Source organism: Charadrius vociferus, unplaced genomic scaffold, assembly GCF_000708025.1.
Source record: "Charadrius vociferus isolate BGI_N301 unplaced genomic scaffold, ASM70802v2 scaffold115, whole genome shotgun sequence".
NCBI lineage: Eukaryota > Metazoa > Chordata > Aves > Charadriiformes > Charadriidae > Charadrius > Charadrius vociferus.
In genome coordinates this window covers 3,579,248-3,583,688 of record NW_009648636.1, presented here as the reverse complement: position 1 = coordinate 3,583,688, position 4,441 = coordinate 3,579,248, and positions in this window count along the sequence as shown.

Here is a 4,441-nt window from a genome sequence, read left to right as displayed (position 1 = left end):
GCGGGGGCGGACCGCGCTCCGCAGCCGACGGGGAGCCGCGCCTTCGCCTTCCGCCCGTGGCCGCGGGGCCTCGTGGGGGTCCGTCGTCGCCCCCCTCTTCGGGGTCCGCTCAGGGCGCCGGGCAGCGCCGCGGGGTTCGCCTCGCACCTCGGGGCCAGCGTCGCTGATCCATTTGTACTGTTTGTGTGGAGAAAAGAACGTGGCCTTCGTGCAATCACACTTTGGGGGAAACAGGGCATTAACTGCAGATAATACCGCTCTTGCTATTAATAGATAACTTCTATTGAAAAAGTATATTTATCTCTATATCCATAATACTCAAAGAGCTTATTTTGTGTCATATTAGGCATCCGTTAGCGGCTGCTTTCTCTTAAGCATTTAATATTTTCCATCTCTGTTGTGCCCTCTGCTTTCATGCCTCTGAGTAGGCCAGTGTAACATTTAGACTTGATTTGTGGTAGTTACAGCACTAGATTGAGCTGTGCCCATTCTGAACAGAATTATTTTTCTTTACAGAATCTAGTAGTAATTTTCTGACCTTAATTACTTTGAAGTAGACTGAGGATGTGAAACGTAGTATTTCTTTCTAAGCCATAACTGTTATATTTCTCCTAGGCTTCATGTTAATCTTAAAGTTTCTGTAGATTTAATAATTTAAAAAAAAATGTATAACTTGTGCTCTAAACAAATCCTTCTACAATTGTTAGACTCCTTCATTTGCCTAGTTGGTGAGATAATGTAAACAGCATATTTTAAAAGTAAGATTCCCTAATGGAAACCTGTGTTGCAGCTGCAATATCTTAAAAGCAACTGCTCTTTGGATTTATATAAATATTTTTTTCTGATGTTGCCCTCTGGTGGAGGGTTAATGAAGTTTTACAGCAGCAAAGCACGTTTATACAAGACCAATTATTTTAATATTGAAATTCCCATAATGACTAATCCGTGCAGCATTTCAATATTTCCTTTCAAATTTGTAAAAGAACTATAAAGCACTAGAGTAGAAAAAAAAAAAAGTAATTGAAATGTTGCTAATTAGCATCATAACACAGTGCTGATTTCTAAATCAAGGTAGGTACTAGATGTGGTTTTCAGCCTCGGTTTCAGTACAGCATCTTCACTACCATTACGCTGCCGAAAGGATTTTTCCCAGTACATGCCAAGCTGCACAGTTATATAAGCGAGTCTTCCCAGTGTTTCATGGCTCCAGTGTGCCACTGCAGATGCTCAGAGGAAACCTGTATTAATAGATTTTTTCTGAGGGGCAGCAGGAACAGGAAATTGTTTAGCAGGGATGAAATGGGATTGGATTCTGTAACACAAGCCTTTCAGAAAAGTACAGAGCACTTTTCTGAGCTGGAATTTGAGACCGTAATGTCTGCTGGGCAAGGGTGCTTTGTTTATTTGCACACTGTGTACAAGGACCTCTGTCCCTTTTTGTTGGAAAGCTCAGCACTGGCATGTTTTTGACGCTATGGCTACTAAGTAGTAGCAGCAATAATTATTAATAAAATAATAGCATTTAATAAGTAAATGATGACTGATTTGGGAAAGATAAATAATTTATCATATCACACAAAAATGAATTTAAAGGCCAGGTGAGACATTCCTGGGTGTAGACTCTTACTAGAGGAGAATTAGTCCTCAATTGGATAAAATACGCAAAATAGCAAACAACCCTGGTGCAGTAAAATGCTATAGTGACTAGGCTGCTGCTGCAGTCATCTGAAGAAGAAATTTTATGTCTATTACATGATATATCTGGATATTACTGAGTCACATCCTGATCAAGCTCAGTTGTAGCTGTTTCGGTTTCACGAGGCACTAATAAGAGCAGCGGAAAGTTAATATCATTAGTGTTATAAAATATGTACAGACTTGTCAGCTTTTTGAACATTATATATTAGTTATTTGACCTTGGTGGAATAAGCTATTTCTAGAAGAAACAACACATAGCATTAATATCTGTTATCAAAATTGTTGTCAATAATTATTTCTAAAATGAATACCTGTCACAGACAGACTCCTCTCTCAAAAGGTCTAATTCAAACTCCAGTGAAATCACTGTGAGTTCTTTCCACTGCTGTCAGCAGCAGGTGAAATAGGGCATTATGCAGAAAGTTTTAGTCCAGGTACAACTGCTAAATGTTCACATATTGACCAGAAGGAAAGAGCTTCATTCAAAAGTCACCCAGCAAAAACTGCATTTCTGAAAAAGCTCTGAGATGATGGGATGATATGGTATGATGCAGGATGCTGCAGATGTCTGCAGTTTTTCACACAGAGCAGAAAGCTTATTGTTTAAACCTGACATCGTGTAATTAAATAACATTCTCTTCACCTGATAAGATTTTCTTTTCTTTTGCTTGTGTGAAGGCTGAAGGATTGAGTCCTTACCTGCCCTTTTGTTTCTATAAATAGTCCCTTTTTACAAGTTTCTGATTGAGCTGTTTCAACAAGTTAATTGAAAGAGATGAACAATTACAGATGTGGTTCTTAGCTCAATCTTTCTTATTGCTATACATCTAATCTCAAATTTTTCCACAATAACCCTCAGAATAGTGTCTAAATATTGTATAATTCTTTTAGATAACTACAAAGTCAACACAACAATGTACAATTCTCTTCACTAAATTTTAGTCTTGCTGAAACTACACCCTAAGTTAAAATTTTCATCAGTGATACATACCAGTGATTTAAAAATGCTGCTGATACACTGCAATATGGATTTGCTCTTTCCCAAGTGTCATGCATGCAAAGCTTATAAATGATGTATTTTATGATGCATTTTGAAAAATAATCATATATGTGTTACTTTAAATTGATACAGATTCCATCTAAGAGATTTTGTTTTCCCCACCTACTAAAAGGTGACAACATACTCTTCTTAATGATCCACTATCATCTTCAGGAATAAATAATGTGCTTAAAATCTTAATTATGCTATTAAGTGCATGTCTGTAATACCGAGTCATTTGGGACTGAGGATAGCATAAACATGCCTCTAAAATTATGATCTAATTCCCATGCTTATTTGTGGTAGCTGTCTATTTAATCCAATGGAATTTGATGTCACCTCTTCAGGATTTTTTACCTTCTTTGGGATTATGGAACTGCAAAATCCCAAAGCAATGCCAAAATAATGATTTTGCTTGTCAGGCCACTAGGAAGAATGTTGTCTGGAAGAAGCAACAGCTCTGTAAAGTCTTTTTCAGTAAATTATTTTTTGAAAATGAATGTTCGTATTTCAAAAAATTGTTGAAATAAAATCTTGTGCCAAGCCCCTAACTGAGGAGGCAGAAAAAGGGGGTCAAAGAAATGGTTTTAAACCAGAAGCTTCCTCATTCTCCCTGCAAGTTTGTGAGGGTCAGTCTAGAGGAACTTAGATGGGCTTTTGTTTTATCCTCCAGTGTCATGATGGGTGATACACAGCAACAACTAGACAATTTCCTTGAAAAATCACACAGTTTGAGGATTTAGATATAGTGTCTGTGTGTTGACACATTAGATGTGTCTATGTTGAATCCTGCACTCCAACCTGCAAAGATTCCCAAATCCCAGCTGAAAAAAAACCAACAACCCAACTGTTGGGTTTTTGTCAACAGTTGGGTCGACAATACTTTAATAGACAATTTTACTTTTGGAGATACATCCACCAGTGGCTAAACATGTTTTATGAAACAGCCTTTTTCTTTTTTGTGCATATAACTCCAGACCTAGGTCATGTGCGCAATGTGGTTGTTATGTCCAGTTGAGAAGTGTATTACACAATGGTGTTGAAAGGAGTAGCTGTAATGCACCGTAATGCTAGAAGTTCACAGAATTTCTTTCTGTTTCCTCCTGATCCGTGTCCCTTACATCTTGAATGACATTTTAATTTCCTGAACTGTGGGCTGGATTGGTAATTTCCACACTATAAAACAAACATGGCAGAAGTTGAAGTGTTGGATCAGATCTTGGCTCTATATCTCTACAACACTGTGAAGACTGTTTACCTTTCTTGTTTTCTGTCCCAAAGAGAACAGACTTGAGCTGAAACATGCTAAAGAATGTGATATATGACAGCTTAGAGCTTGTAAATTGGGCTACTGTCTTTCAGATGCCTCTCTTCAGTTGCTAGAACATTATTACGTTGCTTTGCCAATAGCCTAATAAGCACAAGAAATGATACATAACAGAGGTCAGAAGTTGCACACTAAGCACTGTCTAGACCATGCTTTTCCCAAGAAAGGTTGGACCAGATGATCTTTGGCATCCCTTCCAGCCTGGTATTCTATGATTCCATGATTCTGATTTTCCAGGGTGATTTCTAGTTTTAAGCTGAACTGGAGGCGATTTCCCCAGAAATCTCTGTACTAACACAGATGATGGAATACTCTAATGACTTGCTACAAACCCCAGTATTTGGAAAGTTGCTATTGCTTTCTGAGAAGGTAACAAC